At 37.9% G+C, this 26,336-nt stretch overlaps 2 long non-coding RNA genes and 1 other non-coding gene across 10 annotated transcripts in view; 2 read left to right on the top strand and 1 right to left on the bottom strand.

Annotated features, from left to right (window-relative positions):
* Nucleotides 1-648: 648 nt before the first annotated feature.
* On the bottom strand, nt 649-22,938 carry LOC141425674 (uncharacterized). Of its 2 annotated transcripts, none has more exons than XR_012450714.1 (2): nt 16,455-22,938; nt 649-986 (listed from the first exon to the last, which is right to left on the bottom strand). It is a non-coding gene; the product is annotated as an uncharacterized lncRNA (long non-coding RNA). The 2 variants fall into 2 exon arrangements; XR_012450715.1 differs by lacking the exon at nt 649-986 and adding an exon at nt 9,133-9,263.
* Trnak-uuu (transfer RNA lysine (anticodon UUU)) lies at nt 7,105-7,177 on the top strand. The gene has a single exon. It is a non-coding gene; the product is annotated as a tRNA-Lys (tRNA).
* A 78-nt stretch (nt 22,939-23,016) lies between the features above and the next one.
* The window catches only part of LOC141425672 (uncharacterized), a 49,383-nt gene continuing 46,063 nt past the window's right edge, over nt 23,017-26,336 (top strand). For 2 of the 7 annotated variants that reach the window (XR_012450707.1, XR_012450706.1), the window contains exon 1: nt 23,124-23,391. This is a non-coding gene — a long non-coding RNA (uncharacterized lncRNA). Of the gene's footprint in view, nt 23,100-23,121; nt 23,392-26,336 lie in introns of those variants that run through there. The other 5 variants (XR_012450708.1, XR_012450710.1, XR_012450709.1 and 2 more) reach the window with 5 other exon arrangements.

Here is a 26,336-nt window from a genome sequence, read left to right as displayed (position 1 = left end):
AATGACATAAAAAAAAAAATCCTAAATTTGCATACAGCTCATGGAAGGGAAAAGTAAACAGAAGAAAACAACTGATTGTTCCAAATAAATGTTTATAGAATGCATAATCCATTTACTGGGCACCAGGAAATAACAAAAAAAGATACAGTAGTTAAAAAAACAAAAATCAGAAGTGAGTAGCAACCAGTGGAGGGCAATGCTAAGTTGTCTGCCAAACTGAAAAAATGTTCACATTTTTTTCTTTGGTGCAAGAAAAAAGCTCATAATTAAAAATGAAGGGAATGACTGTCATAGTGAGTGTGGATGGCCCAACTTTGTATGCTTCACTGCTTTTGGGGTGTTTTCATTCTTCTAAAACAGCTTTAACAATGTGGTATGCCCTACTACAGTTTTTTTTTCAGTGAAAATATAACATTTCTCATCATAAATTAAAATGCTCCTGAAGGATATAGTACTTTGTAGTATAGTAATCTAAAACCAAGGAAATTTAATGCTTACCAACACTCTTTTAAAAACAAATGGAAACTGAGCTAGGGGTATAGCTCTGTGGTAAAGCACTTGCCTGGTATGTTTGAGGCCTGGGGTTCAATTCCCATCATTGCAAAACAAATAAAGAAAAAAAGGGACCATTTTTATTTTAAACTGTGGAAGATTTAAAAGTCCTCTTTTATTTACTTGTATTCAAAGTACCAGCCCGTGTCTCCCAAAGAATTTTATACCAGTACAATATCATTTTATATTTATTTTTTTCCTTGATTCTTCTACCATACTTCTTTGCATCAGATATGCAGTCAGTTCTCCATGTAGTCACAGGAGAAGTTACAGAGAGAATCTAGGAAGAGTCAGTGAGTGGTGCACAGTCCTCAGGAAAGAAAACCCTGATTGAGAGGAAGCCAGGAGTTGTGCAGTTAACTTCTCTGTCTCCAGATGATGTGGGAGTATCTCAACCAGCTTCTATCAAAAAATCCCAAGAAGTTTTTCTTTGCCTGCAAGGAAGCCAGACCTTCAGATTTCATTTCCAATTGGAGAACATTTGAACCCATTTTTGCAGGCAATGGGAGCTCCTGTGTTTGAGAACATGATTTTTGTTCCTGGGGCTTATGTCAGGGAACTGGGCTAGTATATCAGGCTGCCTCTAAAAGGTAAGTCCTAGCAGTTTCACAACTAAATGCTGAATAACTTCATTCCCCTCAGAAGTGACTAGAAATCAGGTAAATGTCACCCACCAAATCCAAATTTAATCTCTCTCCAATTTAACTTCTCAAAACTGCTTGTCGTCATTCCTTCAACAGGCCAAGGTAACAGAAGTTTGAGTGGAGAGGGAGAGTTAAACTCCTGCTTGTGAGCTTTGTAGTTGCATCTCCATTGGAGTTTCCTCCTCTCTTCCCACTCCCCAGTTCTGACATGTGCTTCAGATCTCAGTTCAGACATAACCATCACCCCTTTCTGGAAGCTTTTGCTGACCTCACGACTGGCTTAGAAGCTATTGCAATAAACCCAGGATTACTGAAACTATTTCAGTTCTACTAATAGCACTTATTATATGCTGTTATAAGGGTCTTTTATGCAATCCTTCCCTAAATATTTGCATACTCAGGGCTCATTTCTTAAGTCCCATTTTATGCTAATGTCTCTTTACATCATGAACCACTTTTCCAAATTCCAGACTCATATATGCAGCTGCTTTCTTCATAATCATTTTCTACTTAACATTTTTAAAAACTGAACTACTGATCTCTCCAAACTTCCTCCTCATAAACAGCTCCTCCAGGTGCACAATCATACATGATTTCTCCTTCCTTCAGATTTTGTATTCCATCCACACTAACTCCACCTTCAAAATATGCACAACCTGTGTTTTTACACCTTCCTTTGCTGTCACAGTAGTAAATTTATCACCACCCCTCACCTAGATTTTCACAAGAAACTCTTCATTGTTTATTGTTCACTTCACTGTTCCCTGCTTTAGTTCATCCTTGCCTCCTCACTATTCGAAACATAGCAGTAGTGCCTCTGTTCAAAATTCTCCAAGGATTTCCCTCTCATTCAGCATAGTAGCCAAAGTGCCTCTTGCAGCCTGTGATGAGTGTTTCCTTCCTCTCTTCTCCAGCTGCAACAGCCTCTCTGCTCTTCCTCAAATAAATCAGGCATAAAAAAGGCCTTGGGCCTTTGCACCTGCTGCTGGCCTAGAAACTCTTACCCACTTCCTTATCTCTCCTCAGGGCTTTGCTCAAATATCACTTTCTCCATGAAGTCTTACCTGTTCAACATATTTAAAATTACAAGTAATACTTTTAAAAAACTAAACCATTCCTATCACCTTCCTGTATTATTTTTTCATTAGTACTTATTACCATCACACAACATATTTTACACATTCATATCATTGTTTGCATTTCATTAGACTAAAAACTCCATGAAGACAGAAAGTTTTGCTCATTTTATTACAGGTATAGTCCCAATGCCTAGAGGAGTATGTGTCATATAGCAGCTACTCATTAATTAATTGTTGGATAAGTATCAAATGAATGGCCTACCAGAATACCTAGGAAGCACACAGTATATGAATTTTCCCACAGAGGATGTCTAAGCAATACATTCCAAGAGTTTAATCCTGAAAAAGAACAAGAATGTTTTGTTCATGGATACATGTTCTGGTCTTTGTTTAATCATGTTAATGCACATGTGAGTCAATGCTTATGAAAGAATTAAAGCGTGACCCTACAGTGGGACTGAGCCCCTGAGCCTTCTAGTCACATCTGGATAACTGCAGGTGTTGATCTGTGAAGCCATTCGTTCTTCCTCTTTCCAAACCATCATTCTGCCCAGGAACAAGTCCTGACTCATGAGCTATTGGTGCCTATGGGTGAGGACAGAACACAGGCCTTGAGGGCCAGGAACCTGTTCTAAGAAGTCACACTTCCCTCTGAGGTCTCTTTAAGACATTTTATTTCTTTGTTAATTTGGTTGTTTAGGATTTTGAAAAGAAAAGCACTCATGGAGTTTAAAAGAAATACAAATAGTTAAGCAGTGAGAGTTTCCCTCTCATCCCTGTCACCCACCTGCTTGGCACATTGTCCTCTATTCTCCACAGGTTTCTGTGGCTTTCAATTTCTTACCTACCCTTTCTGAAGTGTTTTTTAAATACACTTACATCTGAATAAAAATATACATTCCTATGTTCCACACTTTACTTTTGATGCTTCACCTGTTTAATCACAACTCAGGACAAATAGAGCATTGCTGGCATGTCCCTTCCATTCACAACCTCTGCCTTCTGTGTTCTCTCCACCCCCACAGGAAACCAAAAGTACTACTGAACCTTCCTGTATGCATTTTCTGGTGCACGTATTCCTTTGGATATATATCTAGGATAAAAGGGTATGTACACCTTCTACTTACTAGATAATACCCAACTATTCTAAAGTGGTTATATAATTTAGAATCTCAGTAGTGTAATGAAAGTTCTCACTATTGATACTCTTGCCAATAATTAATATTTCTTGCCTTTTTAATTTTAGCAATTCTTTGGAAAATCAGTTAAGTCTTATTACAGAATTAATTTGAATTTTTCTAATTTATAAAGATGGGTGGGTGGTTTTAAAATATGTTCACAAACACTTTGGTATTCTTCCCATCAAAAGGTGGAGTCTAATTATCCTCTCCTTTACTATGGGGAGGACTTAGTGGTTTGCTTTTAACAGAATGAAGAAGAAGTGACAATACTTGTGAAATCTCAGGCTAAATGATAAAAGGCAAAACACCTTTTGCTTGGCTCATTCTCACTCACTTACAATTGCATGTGCTCTCCTTCTCCACATTGCCTTGGGATCTGGCCACCAAGCTGTGAGGATGCCCAGCAGCCAACTGGAAACCCCACATACATGTAACTGGTGTTGTCAGAGGCCAAGTTCAAGTCCCAGCCAATAGGCAGAATCAATTTCCAGACTTGTGAGTTCAGGACTCTTCAGATAATTCCTTCCTAGCCTTGGAGCAGCCCAAGCTCATGCCCAGTGAAGGAAAGATAAGCTGACCCCATGGCACCCTGATAAAATTGCAGGTTTGTGAACAAAATACATTATGTTAGGTCACTGACTTTGAGGGTGTTTGTTACTTAGCAATACATAAGAAGAACTATTACTTTTCAATGTGGTCATTAGTAGGTTCTTTTGTTAAGTACCTATGTAATGATTTCCCCTGTTTTTCTATTGAATTATCTATATTTTTCTCATTGGCTCATAGAAATACTTTTATTTTCTATATTTTTGTGCTAATCCTGGGTAATTTATTTATGTTGCAAATAATTTCTTTGTACTGACTTTCAATCTCATTCTCTCATAGTATATTTTGATGAACATATATCACTTCATTTATTTTTTTTTTTTCATTTATTCTTAATGTACGAAATTTAACATTGTTAATCATTTTCCCCTTAGGTTCAGGGCTATTTTATCTTATTCCTTCTTTAAGAAATCCTTCCCAGCCAGGCACTGGTGGCTCATGGCTGTAATCCTAGCTACTCAGGAGGCAGAGATGAGAAGGACTATGACTCAAAGCCAGCCCAGGCAAATAGTTAGAGATGCTGTCCTGAAAATACCCAATACAGAACAGTGTTGGTGGAATGGCTCAAGTGGTAAAGTTCCTGTCTAGCAAGCATAAGACCCTCAGTTCAAACCCCAGTACCACAAAAAAGAAATGAACTCTTGTTTGGGGGATTATTTTCTTCTCCTAAATGTATTACATTTTGCTTCTTTATATCTCAGCATTAGTATGCTTGGAATTGATTTTTATGTATTGTATATCATTTTTTGGATAAAGTCATCTTAATCATCCTTCACACACAGGTTATTATTCTTCACAGATAGGTTGGCAGACAGTGGGTTGATACTTGCTCAGGAGTTTTGTATCTATATTCATGAGAATGGTGGTTTGTTTTGATATGTCTGGTAGCTCCATGGAAAAATCGCTTAAAGAAAACATAAGAGGATAGAATGCTTCCTAACTTATTTTATGAGACCAGTATTACCCTAGTACTAAAGCTTAACAAAAGGTGTCACAAAAAGTTAAAAATACTTAAAAATATCTCTTATGAATACTGATGCTAAATTTTTAAACAAAATACTAGTAAACTTAATCCAGCAGTGTATTAAAAGCATGCTTTTATGTACCATGGCCAAGTGGGATTTATTCCAGGAATATAGACTAATTCTATATATAAAAAAAACAATGAAATATAGCTTACTAATGGAATTAAGGGAGAAAAATACCACCTGATCATCTAAGCAAATACAAAAAAAGCCTGAAAAAATCCCACACTATTTCAGAATAAAAAAATAAAATACTCAATAAGCCAGAAAGAGAAATTTCTCAACCTTATGAAGGGCATTTATGATGAAATCCACTATTCACATCATAATTAATGGTGAAAGACTAGAATTTTTCCCCTCCAAATCAGGAAAAAGACAAGGATGTCCACTCTCACCACTTCTACTCAACACTGTAGTGGAAGCTGTAGCCAGGGCACTTTTCAGAAAGAAAAAGTAAAAACATATCCTGAATGAAAGAGAACAAATAAGACTATCTCTTTTCACAGATAGGATAATCTTATATCTAGAAAACACTAAAGAATATATAAAAAGCTGTTCAAGCTAATAAATTAGTTCAGTAAGGTTGTTGGATACAAGATCAATGTGAAATTTAGTTATGTTTCCATATAATAACAATGAATAATTCAAAATGATATTATGAAAATAATTCTATTTATAACATGAAAAAGGAATAAATTTAACCAAGAATTATAAAATGAGCCTGGCATCAGTGACTCACACCTGTAATCCTAGCTACTTGGGAGGCTGATATTGGGAGAATTGTGGTTCCAGGCCAGTCTGAGCAAAAACGTTGTGAGACCCCATCTCAATGGAAAACACTGGGCATGTTGGCATGCACCTGTCATACCAAAGACAGCAGGAAGAATAAAATAAGAAGATAGGGGTTGTGCAAAAAAGCAAGATCCTATCTCCAAAATAAACAGCAAAAAGGGCTGGGGGCACAAGTGCCCACCTGGCAGGCAAGAAGACCTGAATTCAAACCCTACTACCACAAAAAGTTAAAGAATAAGTAAATGGAAAGATGCTCAGGGTTTATGAATTGGAGAATTTAACATTGTTAAATGGAAGCACTCCCCAAAGTCCTCTAAAAATTTGCTTCAATTTCTAAAAAAAATCTTGGCTTCCTTTATTTGCAAAACAGACAACTGATCTTTAAATTCACACAGAGTTGCAAGGAACACCAAATAGTGAAAACAATCTTGAAAAGGAATAAAATAAGACATTTCCCCATTTTGAAATTTATTATAAAGCTACCGTGATCAAAATAGTGTGGTATGGGGGATAAGAACAGACATGTATATCTATGGGAAAAATTGAAATAAAGTCAAGTGTATATGGTCAATTGATTTTTGACAAGCGCTCTAAGACCATTCAAAGGGAAATGAATCATCTTTACAACAAATGGTGCTGGAACAATTAGATGTCTACATGCATAAGAATGAACTTGGTCCTATACACACACCATATATAAAAATTAACTCAAATGGACCAAAGATCTAAATGTAAAATTATGAAATTCTTAAAGGGAAACATAGGTATAAATTTTGGAGTCCTTGAATTAGGCAACAGTATCTTCAAAATGGCACCAAAGTACAAGTAACAAAAGAAAAACATAAATTGGATTTCATTTTTTTTTATTCGCTCAAAAGGGCCTATCAAAAGAGTGAAAAGATAGCCTGCAGAGTGGGTGAAAATATTTGCAAGGAATATATCTGATAAAAATCTCTCTAGAATAAGGAATTCTTATAATTTAGTAACAAAAAGTGAAATAATCCAGTGTGAAAACAGGACCTACTAAGGGAACTAATTAGCATTGGCTAATCAAGCTGCCACCTCATGCCCATGCTCCTGTAGGTTAGAGCATGTGGGTTAGAGCAGACAGGCCTCCTGGAGGTTGAAATGCTGTCCCAACATTACTGGAGTAAACGCATAGTAAAAGGTGACACTTTTAACATGTCCATATTCAAATTTCCCCAAAAGTAGTCATTGTAGTAGGACCTGGATAGCTCAGTTGGTAGAGCATCAGACTTTTAATCTGAGGGTCTAGGGTTCAAGTCCCTGTTCAGGTGTTATTTATTTTTGCATCAGTATCAGACCTAGATCACTATAATCAAAATGGAAGACATAAATGGATGGTTTAAAGTGGGCTTTGATGGTTACATTACAAATAAAGATTCAGGAGCAATTGTATCTTAATTCTAATTAAGACACACAGCCTTAGATCATGATCCTTTTACCAATTCCTCCACCAGACACCATGCCAGGTTTTTTGGTTGAGATGGAATCTCACTAACTTTTGCCTGATCTAGCCTCAAACCATGATATTCCTGATCTCTACCTCCCAAGTAGCTGAGATTGTGGGAATGCATCACCACTTCTGGATAGCAGCAGCATTCTTGCAGATTGTATTCTTATAGACACATTGTTCCTTGATTTTGATTTATCAAGATGAGATAACAGCACAGTGGCAGAAGTAAGGATACCAGGACCTGCCAGGATATGAACATTTCTACCACCTTGGGCAAGCCCCAGTGGATGACACACAAGATATTCTTCACTTCAGCTTTCCAGTGCCAAGATACATTGACACCAGCCAGGCTCTGGTGTAATTTTAGCTACTTGGGATAAGATAAGAGATAAGAAGGATAGAGGCCTGAGGACAGCTCAGGGAAATAGTTCCAGACACCCCATCTCCAAAATAACAAGAATGAGGTGTACTGAAGATGTGGCTGAAGTGGTATAGTGCCTGCTTTGCAAACATGAGGGTTCTGAGTTCAAACCCTAGAGTGGGACGATGTCACTTTACAAGCAAGATATTTGCTGTGTCAAGTGCTGCTTTACATGCTACACATGTTAAGGATACTTAAGATGAAATTATATTTCAATTACATTTTCTCTTTTTCAATTTATCTGTGGAAACCAATAGGTATCTCTCTAGACTTTTCTGTGTCATTGTAGATTGAGGCAACATATGGAACATATTCACATTTGTAAATTAAGCTAGAACACAAAAACAATGAGAACAAATCTGTCTTGCTTCAAACAGAACTATTTTAGATTGTAGAAATGTGAGGTCATTATAACTTATGTTTACAAGTAAAAATAGATATAGCTTATTTGTATATTGCAGACAAACCCAAAGTGGCACTGAATGTCCTCCCTGAACTTTTTAAAAACTTAATTTTAGCAGAAAGGAATAAATCAATAGTAATGATAAATGTGAACATTCTTATTTATCCAATTTTTCTGTGATTTTCAGCACTCTTGTGCACACTTTTTCTGTACTTATTCTGTCAAATACTGCAGATGAAAGGTAGTATTCTGATAGCTGCTTAGAATTTTGATAACTGTACCTGTATGAACACAATCATAGGGTGGTAAAACAGAAACTCATAATTGTTTCTTATATTTGACTAGCTCAAATAAATTGCTTTGTTTTAGTTTATTTGAACTGAACAAAATACTAAGCCAAAATACCAATGAAATAAACTTTTCTCTGTTAAAAAAAATGGACAAGGGATTTGAAGACATTTCTCAAAAAATAAACAAATGGTCAATAAGTACATAAAATGATGTCCAACATCACTAGTTATTAGGTAAATGCAAATCAAAACTATTTTGAGATGCCTAATTTCACATCACAATGGTAAACTGTAGAAATTAGAACCCTCACATATTGCTGAAGAGAATGTAAAATGTGACTGCTGTTATGGAAAATTTTGGCAGTTCCTTGAAAATTTAACCATAGAATTGCCATATGATCCAGAAAGTCCACTCCTAGGTGTAAACTCAAAAAACCTGAAAACATGTTTATACAAAATTATGTACATGAATGTTCACAGTCACACTATCTATAATAGTCCAAAAGTGGAAACACCCCAAATATCATCAATGGATTAGAGGATAAACAAAATGTGGTATATATACACCATGGAATATTATTCAACCAAAAAGGAATACATGCTACAATGTGTGTAAATCTTGAAAACACTTATGCTACTTGAAAGAAGTTAGACACAAAAGGTCACATATTATAGGATTTTATTTATAGGAAACATCCAGAATAGGCAAATCCATAAAAACCAAATAAATTAATGTTTTCAAGAGACTGGGGAATGGAAGTGACTGGATTTCTTTTGGGATGATGAAAATGTTCTGAAATTCAAACAGGAGATATGGTTTACAACATTGTGAGTATACTAAAAACTGAATTGTATACTTGAGATATTAATCCACAAAAAACTTGCACACAAATGGTTATGGGTGCTTTATGCATAATCTTCAAAAGCTCAAAACAATAAAAAGGTCCAAGTTGTTAATTCACACAATATGAATGAATATTATATGCATTTTGCTAAGTGAAAGAAGCAGACAAAAAAGGCAGTGTATTGCATTCATATGACATACAAAAAAGGCAAAACTATAGGGATCTAAAACAGATCAGAGACTGCCAGTAGTTTGTTGGGGGAGGGTATAGCTAGGAGAAGCAAAGATGATTTTAGGGTGATGGAAATAATCTGTACCATACTATGTTTGGATGCACAATACTATGTATTTTCAAAACCAACTACTTCACAAAGAATAAACCTTAATAACTTCAAAATTTAAATATTCATCCAGGAGGTTGGGGGAATCCTGGGATAAAATGCAGTTTATGAAAAAGAATCTAACTATATTACAAATATATACATCACTAAATATAACATCATTGAAGGGAATAGGGAATAAAGAAGGTGATTCAAGCAACTTTAGAAATGACTGGAAACTCTAATATTAACTATAACAGGAACTGTACATAAATACTTTGGTAAAGTTGTTTCTCGTGGGACTATGTGGTATCAACTCTGAAACAGGTACACATGTACATTGAGTTGAAAAAATAAGTATGTGGATGGTGGACTGTGGATACCTAGTTTCTCACTACTGGAGAGGACAGTTATAGATAAGCTAGGGAGAAGGCTAGATGATACTAGATTAGAGGTATCAGATTTAAGTTAGAGACATCAGTATGAATTCATGTCTAGTTTGATAGAGATATTGATGCAGAAATGGTTACAGATGTGTGTGTGTGTGTGTGTATATATATATATATATATATATATATATATATATATGTATATATCCTAGCTCTGTCTGCAAAGAGCCTAGAAGCAGTGACATCCCCCTAATGAGTATACTTAGTGCCAGGATCTTGGTTTCTAATACATTCATCAGTAAATGGAATCCAAGTTCCCTGGAGCTGAGACAAAGAAAAAGTAAATCTCTTGTAGAATTCCAGATATTATTTGTAATCACTCCCTCCTTCCTTGACTATAGGCTATGCTTAGTGACTTGCATAGAGTATGAAGGGTAGGGGTAAATAGTACCTTACTAGATGATTGAGGATAACACTGTGGTGATATGTAATGTTAATAGCATGTACCTTAGCTATGATGTGATGACAGTGGGACTTCACTTATGTAGTCTTCGTCCCCGAAACCTATAACCCTAATTTAATATGAGAAAAACAGACAAATCCTAGTTGAGGGACAGTCTACAAAATATTTGACCAGTATAGTCATTTTTCTCTTAATGATGGAACAAGTTCTGAGAACTCCAATAAATCAATATAATAATCCAGTAGAAGAATGAGTATTTTCTTGACCATATTATAAAACTGTCCTCTCTATGTTTGAATTTCACCCTTCTAATGGTATCTTTTGAAGAAATTCTTAATGCAGTCCAATTTAGCTGCTTAGTGATTCATTTGATATTGTTTAAGAAGTTTTTCTCTATAGCAAGGTCATAAAGATATTCTCTTATAGTAAGTACCAGAAGCCTCACTGTTTTATCCTTCATATTTAGTTTATAAGTCCCCTTGTATTTTTTGTATGATATGAAATGGAGAACAAGTTTTTCTTCATATGCTTTTGCAATTCTCCCAAATGTTTATTAAAGAGTATCATCTTTCCTTGCTCTATCATGTCATTTTGGTCATAATTACCTATGTACATAGGTTTGTCATATGTATAGAGGTTTGTTTCTGAGCTATTCCATACTATTGGTCTAATCTGGTGCCAATGACACACTGCAAAAATTACTGAAGCTTTATACTAAATATTGTGTCTTTGCTATTGTTGGATTTTTGCTTTTTTATGAATTTTAAAATCAAATCAACAGCAACTCAAACTTACTCTATATCATTTTGGGGGAGAACTTAGTTTTATAACACTGAAACTTCAATCTATGAATGATAAAAGCTTCCATTTATTTAAATCTTCTTTAATTACTCACAGTAATGTTCTATGGTTTGTGAGTGGAGAGCTTAAATATTTTTATTAGACTAATTATCAGATTTCATTATTGTATCTTATTCCATTTTGTAATTGTCTATTTCTAGAACATACAAATACAAAAATACAAATGCAATTCATTTTTGTATGGATAATGTATCCAGTAGCTTTGCTAAATTCACTTATTCTTTTGAACATTCTATGTACATAATCATATGCAAATAACGTTTTATTACATCTTTTCTATCTTTATATTTTTTTCTTGCCTTATTGTGCCACCTAAGGCCACCACATAATGTTAAATAAAAATAATGCTAGAGGAAGCATTTGTCTTGTTCCTGAACTCAAAGAGAAATCTTTCACACTTTTAAGATTAAGGTATGATGTCTGTTGAGGTTTTGGGTAAATAACTATTATCTAGTTAAGGAGTCTCTTATAATCCTAATTTATTAAGCATTATTCCAAGGGATGGATATTAAATTTTATCGAAACTATTTCCTGGGACTGTTTTCTGAGTTTTAAGAACAAAGGAGGTCACTAGTTTCAAAATTTCTCCTTTACTCTCCCAAAATAACTGTAAAGCCAACAAGGAAAACATAACTATTCAGAAACAACTTTCAAAAAGAAAAAAAAAAAGAGAGAAACTGCAACAGAGCTCCCACCACAAATGCAAGCCTATCAGTACCAAAAGTAGTGCTGGGGAAGGCCGAAAAGACTTTGTGATAGAGCAGATAGGAACAGAGGGCTAAAGACTTAGCTCTGACAAATTCACTCTCAGAAAGAAAAAGTGAAACCATCAGTGGCAAAGCACTGTACACAGATCAAGACATGATAATTAATAATAATTAAGGAAAGAGCTGGAATTTGACAATATAGGACGTGGTAACCTCAGAGAAGCAAATCCTCAGAGAAAAACCATACATACAGGGAACAGGCAATACCTCTTGGAGACAAGGTAATAAAGAGAAAGAAGGAAATAGTGGGAAAAATTAAGGATTCTGCAGAAATGAATAAAAAAAAAAAAAGACAAACTGACCCTTCCTTCTCTTAATCTCATCTCTACCAATGAGCACATTAATAAAAGAAACTATCTAGGAGAGGGAAGAACTGACAGAAGAGGGTGCTCTCAGGTCAGAAACCCTATATAGATACACATACATACAATAAATAGGAATCGGGGGGAGCACATCACTTTTGGCACAAAACTACTGAAAAAAGTGAAATAAAAAGCTTTTCTACTGGTGAAATTTCCTCCAAAAAGCCAACCATAAAGCTGAGGAAAACTCCACACACACTATATTAAACATGCTCAATCACACATTTTGGTGTTATTAATAAATGCCTTGAATCAGAAATTTAAAAAACTAAGACCATAAATGGACAGAAAACAAAGACAGAAAAAGACACAAATGTACAAACAGGAAGAAATGAAAGAACAGTTGATTAAAACAGGAGCATATCAATTTTAAGACCTCCCTATCTATATAAGAACTCAATGACATTTAGTAAATATATATATATGTAAAGTAATGTAATATGAATCCAGGTTTTTGATTTTTTCTATGACACATTTATTTTATTTAACATAATCCTGAATGCTATGCTTCTCCATGTCCACTCCTCCAAATCTAACCTTCCAAGAATACCACGTGAAAATAAATTTTCTGGCTTTCTTAAAGTAACTGATAAAGTATGAAATGAACATAAATATATGATACACGATCCACAGAAAGACTGAAGAACTATGTTAAATTTACATTTATGGCTCTATGATAGCTTCTTGAAGCTATTTCTCTAATATGTAAGAGGATGTCTCAGTTTCCTTCAATATGCCTTCTCTCTCTCTCAAATATATGATCAACAGCTGAAAAGTTGTTGATTGTTGAAGCAGTCATTCATTGGTCATTGTGCAATGCTCTACTTTTGTATGGTAAAGTCCTTTCATAATTTTTTTAAAAAATCAAGATATACAGGGAGCATAATACCATCTTAGTAGGACATTCTAAGAGAACAAGAAGAGAAAGAGACGATGAGCAGAAAAGCGAAGCAAGCTACTACAAACACTGCTGTATATGTTGTATCTAATTGGACCAAAATGTCACAAAGCAATTATCCTTGCTATATATGTTTGCTATACCTAGACAACTCTTATGATATGTATTAGCTACTCTGATGTGTGTGTATGTACATGTAAGTATACTTGCTGTATACTTGCTATTGTTTCTTTTTAAAAACCTGTTTGAAAGCTACTGAACTATTTGATGACTCACAATGGCCCTAAAATTTCAAAATCAGCAGTCACTACATCTCCCCTGAACTTTGAACATTGTCCCCCATCCAAATGCTAATATTGGTACCGTGATTCGGATACCAGTTGTATCACATCATGACTCAGATACCAATTGTATCACATTGTCACTCGGATACCAGATCTCATGTCTGTTTTGTCGAGAGGTAAGAACCATCCTCCCTGCCTCTCTCCAGGTTGAGGACATGGCAATTCTCTTTGTGCTGCCTCTGCCTTCCTACCTGGTTACTAAGTGCTAACTGCTTCCTTTTCCTACTGGGTGCTGCTACTTGGATCTCTAGCCTACTTTTCCAGAGCTTCAGGCTTATTTTCCCTTCCCCTCTCTGGAGCTGGGCTTCTTTCTTTTTTAGATCACCACCTAAGAGAAGCTTATCCCAAGTATGGTTTTTCTACCCTTTTGAAGGCATTTCCTTGTGTTAGGGTACTCTCCAATCTTTTGTGCTAGCCAGAATGGCATAGGCCATAAGGAAATAGGTAAAGTAGGACTATTCCTTGGGACAGATCAATGGAGCTGACAAGGGTACAGGCTGCATGCAGGTGCCTTCACCTGCAGACCTGAGCCAAATTTGACTGTCATTCCCAGAATCTAGGTATTTGGAGGCCAGGTGGCTGGAAAATGGTATTATGCCTTTTCCTTGCCTTTGCTCTGAATAAACCAGGATTTGGAGGCCAGGTGGCAGAAAAATGGCACTAGGATACCTTTGTCTTTTCCTTGTTTGTGCTCCAAATGAACAAACTGGGATTCCTCTGACCTCAAATGCTGGTTACTCCAACAGGCTCAATTTATTTAGAAATAAAGGTGCTGGAAGGAAAACAGTTGCCAATGACAGGAAATTAGACAGGCGCGCTACACTAACTTCCTGGTCACTAGAAAGATGCTTTGAAAGTGACCCCACGGGTTTACCTAGCTCATTGGGCTGATAATGCTCCTCCCATGACAGAGGCTCAGGGGTTCAACTTGGGCTTAAGGCTGAGGCCTAGGCACAAGGCTGTCACTCCTGGAGGGACACCCTGCCTGGATGACAATTGGCTCTCTCTTCATTTCTGCCAGAGGGGAAACATGTTATCTATTCCTGCAGAAACGTGTAGCCTGCGCTATCTTGGCACGCCCTAGGGAGGACTATAATCTGGCTAAACAATTTGAGGGTACTCTAAAATTAATATAACTACATAAACGTAGTTATATAGACATTAGTCTGTCAAGCTTTAGGCAAAATCATCTTTTGCCTCTGGAATTCCAAAAACAACCAATGTACTTATAGCTATTTAGTTAACTTTTACATGTTCTTGAGCTCTTAAATCTATGCATGCTTCTCTCCCTCACCTCTTCTGCTAAAAACCAGCTTAAAGGAAAGGTTTTAGGTTTTTTTCTTTTCTTTGAGATAAGAAATTGCTTGTGTTTTGCTAACTTTATTGGGCTTTTAAACATTTAGAAAACAGTCTTAACTAAATCAGTTCATTTAAGTATTTGTCTTCTCAGTGCTTTTAATATATGCAAGAAAATTGTTTTATCAATTGCTAAACATTTAAAAACATTTAACTAACTGTTCTATTTTGTCATCTACAGTTTGGATCCTTCTCTAAGGCATTTACAATCAAGGGTCCCAGAAAATGTCTCTAGCTGGTATCTATTTCTCAAACAGTTGTTTATTCAAGTATTTGCTATCATTGGTTTTGTTTTGTATTTTCCTTGCAAAACTTCAACTGTTCTCTGTTGACTTAAAAGTGGGTGCCATACAAGCCCAGCCACTTCTTCTAAACGTCCGTTTGCTTAAATTGGCCACAAAACAGGTTTCATTGGCACTGACTCTTGACCTATCTGATTCTTGTTCTCTCACGTGGAGTCACAGAAAATACCAGACTATCCAGGGGACCCTGGCAACAAGGGACAATTAAAGCCAGACCAGCATGATTTGTCAGTGGCTACCTTCAGAAAGAAACTGTTGAAACAAGGGGAAAGTTGTCAGAATAAAGACATGCTGGACATGGTTGTGCATGCCTGTAATTCCAGTGATTGGGAGAACAGGAATATCATGAGTTAAGGCTAGCCTGGGCTACATAGTGAGTTCCAGGCCAACCTAAAATATACGAGAGCCTGCATCTAAACTAACAGCAAAATGGAGTCACTCCTGCCAGCTCTTCCAAAGTAAAGCCGAGGTTAAAAAGAATGGGTCCTTACGTGTAGGTATTTTAAATAGGCAATTTGAATAGAGGATATAATCTGACACATGGACAGCATGACTAAATATACCCCCAAAGCATTAAATGACACAGCATAGGGTATAGATCTTCTCAACTCTGAGATCAAAATCAAGCCATTTGTGCATTAACACAAAATGCTGTGTGTATATTTCAGACAACTCAGCAAATGTATCAGAGATCCTCAAGGACCTCCATACCCTAACAGGTGCTATGTCTGATCCTAAAGTAAACTTTGGAGACCTACTTTCCTCTTGCTTTACAAGATTTACCTGGTGGAAAAAAGGCATTAATGTTCATTGTCATAGTCATTGTCATAATAGACATCTCACTCTGTTGTTGCCTATACTGTTGTGCTAACCTCATCCCTGTCTGTGGAACTGCGAGAGCACTTATGGTTCATTACCAATCGAGTACAGTAAGTAGTACTCAGGAGACTCTTACTTCAGAGAGCAGGATTTTATTCAAACAAATCCACACAGCACTCTCACACAGATCCTAATATCCTGTCCTCTATTACCCTAGCCAGCCAGGAATTTACTCAGGCCTTCCCCAAGCCTCGCTCACCGTGCAATGTCTTCTTAGCCAATAAGGGGAGTCCAGCCGAGCTCAGGGGAATCCTTACGGCTGATATCAGTTGCAGGTCTGCTCTCCTGGTTCACCAGTGACACCCGGTCGATCATCAGGAGAAGGGGCAGGCTCTCAAGCGGCGGCTGCCTCTGCATCGGAGCTTCGGGAGCGGCTCTGACAGCGCGGTCTCCAGCGTTCAGGAGGCCAGCGATGAGTGGTAGCGTGGCTCGGGTTTTTATGCTTGGTGGTGACCTAATAGTTGGTGTTATCGGTCTAACCACCTTAGGGTTGGCTCATTTGCATATTGGCCTGTCATTCTCTGGCTTGGTTTCTTAGTCCTAACACACACTAGCTAATAATTCTTATTACAACAATTTTCCATACCTTAACACAATACAACCAATCAATACAACAGCAATCTTATATGTGTTCACCACAGGAACTCTGTGTCTTCACAGTTTACAATCGCAACCTGATGGGCAATTCCCACTGGTTACTGTGCTCTGCGACTGCAGCTTCCACTATCATAGACCACTGGACAGATGTAAATACTGAAAGGCAACTTATATTCCTCCATGGTCTCTGATAGAGAACAAGGACCAGAGACTCCTGATTTATGACTACATTCCATGCCAGCAGGAATCAACTAATGACAGATTACGACTTCCCTTTTCCCTAAAAGCTTTCAGGGTCTCTAGTCCTTGAGTGGGGAATGATAGGTAGCAATTAGACATAAGTGGTGGCCATAAGAGGAGTCAGGGGAATCATATTATTTTAATAAATATTTAAAGGGCCAGACTCTGACATTGGAACAAGGAGAGCCAAAACAACTAGCCCCCTGCCATTTTTAAGGTGCTAAATCTACAAGAACAGGGAGACAAAGAGGAGCTACCTACTTCTGCTTTCCTCTTTGAGATGTTAAAGAGCTGCAAGGATCCTTGGATCGGTGGAGAAATAATCATGTCTAGGAAAAGGAAGTTCTAAAGCACACCTTTTGTCTCTGTGACTTGGGTGGGTTGTGATTGTGATTTGGGCGGGTGACCCCTCCCTGCTTTGTCAGCCATCTCAGCCACCCAGGCCCATTATCTTTGAAGACGTGTATTCCCTCAGCTCTTCAGTATAAAACTAGGAGTTGGGGACCACCGTTTTGAGCCTTTGCTCCTATTTCCTGCATGGGGAAAAGGAAATGTTTCTCTCTCTCCTCTCCCCACTGTTCCTCTCCTCATATACTTTACTGTTACTTTTACTAAATCTTTGCATCTTGCTTGAATTCTTCTCCTGCCAGACGCAAGAACTGAGGTAATTTTCAGTTCCATTTTTCCAGCAACATACTTGGGGGACTCAGTATCATTTTTCCAATAACAATATTGTCCCTGGTAGGTTAGCAGGGCACTCACTCTTCAGCATCAGCTGACTATTCATCTGAAAATTTCAAGAATCAGTTCTCTGCTTTAAGTGACAAAGGTCATCTCCTGAAATCTTACAAAGGAGGTCTCCAGATGTCAATCTGCTACTAGACTGAATGACAAGCAGTTCAATGGAAGCCACACAGGTGTCTTTCAGCCACACAATATTAAATACATTTTACAACCCAGTACACTTACTTCATATATAAAAGCTTCATGAAGTAAATACTTGCCCATCCTATACGTATTGCACCCTGGCATTTTCTGTTCAAATTTGAAATATATTTTCCAAGTTTTCAGTCTTGGGAAGCATTTGATTCCAATGGTCCTTGACCTGGGAATTCAGATGGCCAACACTGAGAATGAATCTCTATAAATAGGACCTTCACTTGAAGCTAGAGAAAGGATCCTGCAGTCTTCATCCTCATGTCCTAACCTACTTCAGGATGTCACAGAATAACCAAGAAACTTATAGAAAGTCCATTTTAAGAACACAAAGCAGGTACACGACATTGTTATTAAAGAATAAGCATGGTTCCCCACACTGCATTTAGTTTGTCCCGATCAATCCCCTAAGCAGGGCAAGACGAAGAAGCCCATCTTCTAGTGCTAAACTTGGGGAAAAAACGGGGGCTAAGAGGATGGAAAAGGCAAATGAGTCCTATTAAAAGACTCAGGAGCACCCCCGCCCCAACCAACCCTGTGCTCGACAGGACCCAAGACGTGGTAAGAAGGCCGGGCGGCTGCCACTTTGCGTCGCGACTCATCCCGAGCGCTGTGACGCCGTAATCTCGCGACCAACGACAGGGCACTCTTCGCGGAAAGCTCGCATTTCTTTAGGCAAAACTGTCCCGCCAATCACTATTCTGGGCGGCACAAGTCGGGTTGCTACCATCTAACGCGGGCGGGTGCGATCCAGCCCAGGGGCTGGCAATGACGTAACAGAGGCGTGAGGCAACAACAGGCTACTCAACGGCCCGCCGTCTCCATGACAACAGCTCTAGACCAAGTTCGCTAGGTTGCATCCCAGGCTCTCAGTCGCCGCTCTTGACCAGTGCGCCTAGGAAGGAGCGTCTTGCTGCCGCGCTAAAGGTGCTGGTGTTCCTACTCGTGGTGGGGGCTTGGTTCACCCCCCGAAGCCTTTGAATAACACCTGCATCACACGGGACAGTCCCAGCTTTCAATTACGGTGCTTGGTAAGATGACCTGCGTATCTCAGCAAGCATATTTGACATCCGAAGAAGAAATTTTTAACACCTTCCTAGTCTATATGAGATAAATCATTCCCAGTAATAACCCCGAAATGGAAGGAGTAGTGATGTCCAGTGAAGCAGTCCTTATTGAATTTCATCAGTAAATTTCTAAAAATACGGTCCAAATTTTTTTAAATAGTAGATTAATAATTTTTAGTACATCAATTATTTTTGGAAAAAGACTAAATAATACCTACATATTAGTCTGTCACTGTAATAAATAATGACATCATTTTCTGGTTTTGCATTTCTGTAGATTTCCTAGACTTTGGCAGAAACTTACCCAGGTTGAAAAATTCATCTTCAGACAGGTTGGCTGGTCTTGTCCATCTATTATACCTCACAGTTGATTGAAGAATGCTTTATAAATTTCAAGTTCAAGAGATACATAAATGGGAAAAAATGAGTTGTGGCAGAGATCCATAAAAATTCCATTTCACAATTTGCAAAAACTACTTGCAAATGGCTTTCAAATTTTTATGCAGTCCAAAAATTTCAAAGACAAAAAGTCCTAGAGTTCATATAGAAAGATAGAAGTTAAGTCTCATACACGTCATTTCTCCTAAGATTAAAACAAGGATTTTTGGTCTCTTTTTCCTACCAGTTGCACTCTTCTTTTACTGCTTAAACTTCTTATACCTAGGAGGGATATCTAAGAAAGGGGAAACCCTCTTTCCCTTTAAACAAGATGAGATTGCTTCTATCATATCATATCACTCTATAGTCTATCATTTACAAAAGGAAATCATGGTAGTGTCACAAAAAATGATAGAATAGGAAGGTCCAGGAATCAATTCCCCTACAAAACAACTACTGAGCTAGAAGTACTATTTGAAGCAACCTATTTAGAATTGCAGTTAGCACTTGCAGAATTCATGAAGAAAGTGGTAAATTTAGATGAATATCATGATTTCATATACCCTCTAGCATCACTAGTGCCATGCCAAGCAGCAAAGGGGAGCTGTGGGCCTCATTTCTGGTGGGTGCTTGCTGATGCCAAGGTGGGCAATACAAACCATGTACTCCAAAAACTGAGTTGAGTATCTCCAGTGCTGATCACTGCTTTTGGTTTTTGAGGAGCTGGTACAGGAGGCAAACATTGTTACAATTCGAAAGGAGTGAAACTCCTCCTCATGTCTAGAGAAGTTCAAGAAATTCCCCTTCTCCCTCAAACTTCAGGGAGCCAGACATTTGGAGCCAGACACCAGTTTGGAGAAAATTGTCAGGTCACTGGATGACTACACAGACGATGGAAAACAAACTTCAGTAATCATACAAAATAAGGTACATGCACTTTGGAAAGAACAGCTTGGAAAACCCACAAATGAATATATCCTGAGGAATGAGAGGATTGGATATCTGGAGTTAGCATAACACAATGCTCAGAAATTACAGTTCTTAAAGAATAATAAAATATATAAAGAAACAGTAAAGTATGACTAATGTATAAGAAAAAATAGTTTTTAACAGAAAGTATCCCCAGGGAAGCCTAGCCATTAACATTACTAGTCAAAGTCATAAATCAACTATCTTAAATATTTTCAATCAGATAAAAGAAATCATGGATAAAGAACTAGAAATCAGGAAAGCAATATCTGAACAAAATGAAAATATCAGTAAATAAGAAAAGTACCCAAACAGAAATTTTGGAGCTTAAAAGTATAGTAACTGAAAGGAGAAACTTCCTAGAGGAATATAAGAGCACACATGAATGGGCATATGAAAGTACTGGCAAATCTGAATATACTACAATTTAAATTAAATAGTCTGAGGAGAAAAAAGAATGATGAAAAATTAACAGAGCTTGTGGTACCTATGGCACCAACATCTAAAGAGCCAATGTATGCATTATAGAGATCCCAGAGGAACAATGAAGAAAGGAAAAGAATGTTTTAAATGATAAAGCTTAACAAATATAAAGATATGAATATACACACCCATGAAGCTCAACAATTCTGAGCACGACAAATGCAAGGAAACCCACATTAAGACACAGTGTAGTAAACGTCCAAAAACCAAATACAGGTTTTGAAAGTGGCAAGACAGATGTGTAATGTACAAGCAATCCTCAATAAGACTAACAAAAACTGACATAACTTCAAGGAGAAATAGCAGAATTCCTCTTATAACTATTAGACTTCAACAAACTGTATCATAAAAAGACAACTTCAACAAACAGAAAATCAGTAAAGATGTAGCTGAACTCAAAACAATCATCAACTGGATACCTATAGTCTACTTTATCCAAGAGCAGCAGAATATTCACTCTTCTCATGCTCATATGGAACATTCAACAATGTAGACTATATTCTGGGTCATAGAGCATAGCTTAACTAATTTAAAAGAATGAAAGTCATATAGTGATTACTCTCAGACCTCAATCAAGTTAAACTAGATATCAATAATGGAAAGATAAAGTATGAGGCCCTGACTTCAAATCCCAGTATGATTGATAAAATAAAATAACAGATAGTTGGAAAATACTCTAAGTACTTGGAGATTAAACAATACATTTCTAAATGACACATGGGTCAAAGAAGAAATCCCAAGAGAAATTTAAAAATACTTTGAACTCAGTGAGAATATCAGTATTTGCAGGATGCTGTAAAAGTAACATATAACCAGTCTCAGCTTTACATGTGTTTTCTACTCTTTTAGCTCTGCTCTTTTTAAGGTTTTCTGCCACTATGCTTTCCGTTAAATCTTTGCTAAGTCAAACCACTCCAGTGTCCCTCTGAAGCAGGTCCCCTTAAAATTAAGAGTTTAAAAGCTGTAAAATGTGGGTATTTTTCTGCTAGCCTGTCTTTTAAGTTATTTCTCCATTCCATACCAACAACAGAAGCTGAAATCACCCTCAGAATCCCTGATCCCTGTGCCAATAGAGGGTGAGGAGGAGGCACTGCTATGTATATATATATATATATATATATATATATATACATACAAATAATATGTAATAATACATATTGTATTAATATATGTAGTAACACATATAAATAAATATATATACATATTTATTTATTTATGCATATTATCTGGCTTTTGTTCTATCCCTCCTAGAAAGTGTAAGACTCCTATAGGGAACGAGGCAACAGATCAAGAATGGCTGTCTCCCCAGTTCTGGCCAAACTGTAAATTTCCATTTTCATATTTTATGTTTGTATTCTCTTATTCTGGTGTGGGCAAACAATTGAACCCAGTAGGGATCCCAAGATTCAGAACTTCGACGGCTCTCGTAATACCTTATCTTATAGGTTGTCCACTTGTATTAAAATTAAAATATGTATATTAATCCTAGGCAGAGATAAGGAGTCAGTTCAAAGTCAGCATGGGCAAATACTTCGTAAGGCCCTATCTAGAAAAAAACCCAACACAAAAATAGAGTTGAGCAGTGGTTCAAGTCATAGAGTGCCTGCCTAGCAAGTGTGAGGCTCTGAGAGTGAGGCTCTGAGTTCAAACCCCAGCACCATTAAAAAAAAAATTAAAATTATGTGTAGGGTTTTTGTTTTTAAATCTAGGTAGGTCTAGATTTCACTTACGTTTATCTCTTAGTAGAATTTGAAAAGAGTTTTGCATTTACTTGTATTTAAGCATGGTTAAATACAGAGCCTGTTTCTCCAGAGAGGCTCTGGGAACCACCTGTATCGGATATATCTGGGATGCTCACTGAAAATATAGTGTTCCTGGGACCCTCCTCAGATCAATGAGTCAATCTGAGTTCTTGAGTGTCTGTATTTTAACAAGCTCTTCTGTCGGTTTTTTGAATGCTACACAAACTATAAGCCACTGGTCTGTGCTATACTTTGCAAAGTGTATTTAAGGACTTCAGGAACTCTTGCAGACTCCACTTTTTCAGGCCTCTAGCACTACCAACCTATGAGCCTCTCACACACCCAAGGGCTTTGCAAAGACCTCGAGAAAAGTGTGAGCACAGCCGAGGGCGTCTCAGGCCGTCAGGCGCAGGCGCGGAGTTGCGAGCGCTGGTAAGTTACCCATTCGCAGTGCGATGTCTGTCCTGAAACGGATCGATCGCGCTAGGAAAATGAGGTTCAGGCGATTGTTCGAAAAACAACTTGCCCCGCACAGGGAACAGGTCGCGATCAGGGATCTGCGTCGAGGAGTGTTAGGACCCTGGAAAACAGTGGGCGGTGGGGCAGCGGAGGACGTGTGTGTTTCCGTCCAATCCTTCCGTCTTCGTCAGGCTCCGCGCATTAAAGTTCCGCTTCAGGCTCGGTCCAGGCCCGGGTGTGTCCCAGCGCAAGCCGGAGGCAGCTGGTGAGTGGGGCGTGCAGGGCTTCGGGGCCCGGAAGGTGGGCCTGGCGGGTCTGAGAAGTGTCCATGCGGGAACAGTTGGCTTCCACGGAGGAAACCGAAGACAGGAATGCGGGCGGTGTGGAGGAAGGTCTGGTCGGCAGGCGCCTCTACAGCTGGGACGCGACGCGGGGAGGGCTCTCCCCGCCGCGCCCAGCGCTGGTCTTGCAGGCAGACTCAGCCTAGTCCCTCCGCTGCAGTGGCAGCCGGTGCGGGTCCTCGGGACCGCCGCTGGGAGATGGAGAACAGGGTTGTGTCCTGCTCCTCTCTGGCTAGACAAGGGAGACTTTCTCCACTGGATTTTCCCCCAGGTACTTAGTATCAGCAACTGTTTCAAGAGTTTTTGCCTGCATGAACTCAATCTTCACATTAACCTGTATTATTATCCCCATGTAAAGATAAAGAAATCGAGGCGCACAGAGATAAAGTACCTTGCTTGAAGTTACAGAACTAATACTCACTAGCCTTTATTTTGTAGTCTGATGAAGTACTTAGTACTTGAATAAAGAAGTTGTTTATTCTTTGTATCTCTGTGTGTGAATGTGTTGTGATTTTAGCCCATTTCCGTGAACATTGTTGCCTGAAGACCACCTTTTTTAAGAGTGGTTTCTCAGTTCTGGGGTTGAACTGAGCTGTCCACATTCTCCTGCTGATTCTTCATATCTTGAACGAGGTGGGATTACTTTGGGGCATTCATTTTACCTCTTAATCTTTAGAGTTACGCTAAACTGGCCTGGTGTAGACCTTACTAGACCATGATTCAGGATGTCATAGAGTAAGACCTTTTCCCAGCTCTGTTGACTAAAAAGGAAGCCACGACGAAGACAAAAAGGCAACTGTCTACTTCTCCATAAGACCTATATTCACATGAGTTAAATATTCTTCCCCATTTTCTGTGAGTTTGTGTCATCTTGCTAAGCAGATACCCATTTATTTCTCTTTTTATAGAACTTCTCTTAGATGAGTCTGCCAAATTTTTTCCCAGTATGGAACCTTTCATTCTTTGCATACTGACTGCCCTGAATGTCTTCCTCAACACTCCCTTACTCTAATTTGCCATTAGGTGGTTAAAGAACACTGCCTTATGAAGCTATTTCTTGAATGGTTTCATCTGAATCATGGACCTCAGGCTCTTACATATCTCTGGAGATTTGAAAAAGAATGGTTTCATTTTAGTCATATCTTCTTAGTCTAGGTGGATGGTTATGTGCCTCTTGAGTTTGGAAGCTAAAACTACTGAGAATCAGATAGCTTTGGATCAAGAAATCAAATCCAATGTTTTGTTTTATAGATGAGGAGACATAAAATCAGATTGGTTATCTTTCCCTGGTTTCTATATAGCTACCAACAGAGTTAGGACCAAAATCCAGATTGCTTGGTCAGTGTTTATACTACAGGACCTCTATCTAATATTTCACTGTATCTTGCTGAGACTGCCACTTAAACTTCAATTGGGGCTGAAGAATTTAATCCTTAGGTTATGTAGACATGATTTTTAGTCTGGCTGGGATTTACTGCAGCCTCTCAGGGATTACCTCCATGAGGTAGACCTCTAAACCACCAGGACACTCTGAAGTCAAGGTCATACATATCCATCTGGGGTCAGTAGAATTTTCTTTCCTGGCCATTTAAGGACCAAAAGAATGGAAAGAATGAGCCAGGTATTCTTTTCCTGTCAAAAAAGCAAGAACTGTATGGTGCAGTAAGTTTGAGTCCAGGAATATCTCTTGACCTTGAACCAAATTACTTATCCTCTCTGTACTATAAGTTCTTTATTTATATTGTAATAATAGTAAAGTCCCTCTCACAGAGGTACTGTGAGGAATAAATGGGCCAAGATTCATAAAATGCTTAGAATAAGCAGACCCAAAGAAGGGCCATTTCCAAAGACCGCACTTCCAAATTAGGTTCCTTTCACAGGTTCCTTTGTTTTTAATGTAGAAACTTTCCCAATTGGACTTTCTATGTGTCTATCTTATGTGTCACATATACAAACATAGTTAATGTCTGCTACATTTATGCACATAATCAACTAAATTTGAAATGCAAAATTTTGAGATTCTCCCACTATACAGTATATATACACATTAGTTGAATTATAATTTGACATCAAATTGGCACAGTTTAATAACCATTAAGATATTAATAAACATGAGTGAATCCTAAATTTCAAGTTATCCATATCTTTTGAACCCTCCTAGTTCTTTCTCTGTTCAGGGTATTCTTCCTACTTTGGGGTATCTTATGTTTTAATGGTTCTACTGAGACAATTTGCAAAAACCTTCAAATTACAGGTCTTCTTGATTTTTCTTTGTTTCCAAAGACCTAAAGATGTCCTAACAATGTTTCAACTCTAGGATGGATTATAATATGTAATAACATGCCTGTATATACAACATTCTCATTAGTTCCCATATCACATTTATAGCAGTAGGGTTATCTTCAAATCTTCATGTACTTCTGTTGGAGACAGACTTTCTCTTTAGAGAAATTGTAATTTACAAAGTGAGGAGATAAATAAACACACTGGTTGGTGCCAGGCAGTCTGAATGTGAAGTGCTGGCTTTTTAACTAGAGTCATCTCAGAAACGTACCTTCCTGGTACATGGAAATCTTGAGGCTCTTGAGAAGTTTTGACCCCTCTACAAGGGGAAGAAACCTACTATCCTATGGGAAGTTGAGTACATTTTAGACCCTCCTGCTGTGAAAAGAATGTTGGGAGATAATCTGCTTTATTCAGGTAATCTAGAATGTGTTCCTAAGGCTTCAATTTGTCAAGTTATGTGAACTTATTAAAAATATAAGTGCTTGGGACTATCAGATTTCCCAAGTCTGAGGCAAGGCCCAGGCCTCATGAGTAATAAGTTCCAAAAGTGATTCAGGGGAGTGTGTGTCTCTGTGTGTGTGTA

This window comes from Castor canadensis, chromosome 8, assembly GCF_047511655.1.
Source record: "Castor canadensis chromosome 8, mCasCan1.hap1v2, whole genome shotgun sequence".
NCBI lineage: Eukaryota > Metazoa > Chordata > Mammalia > Rodentia > Castoridae > Castor > Castor canadensis.
The sequence above is the reverse complement of the archived record's forward strand: the minus strand, read 5'-3'. Positions and strand labels throughout refer to the sequence as shown.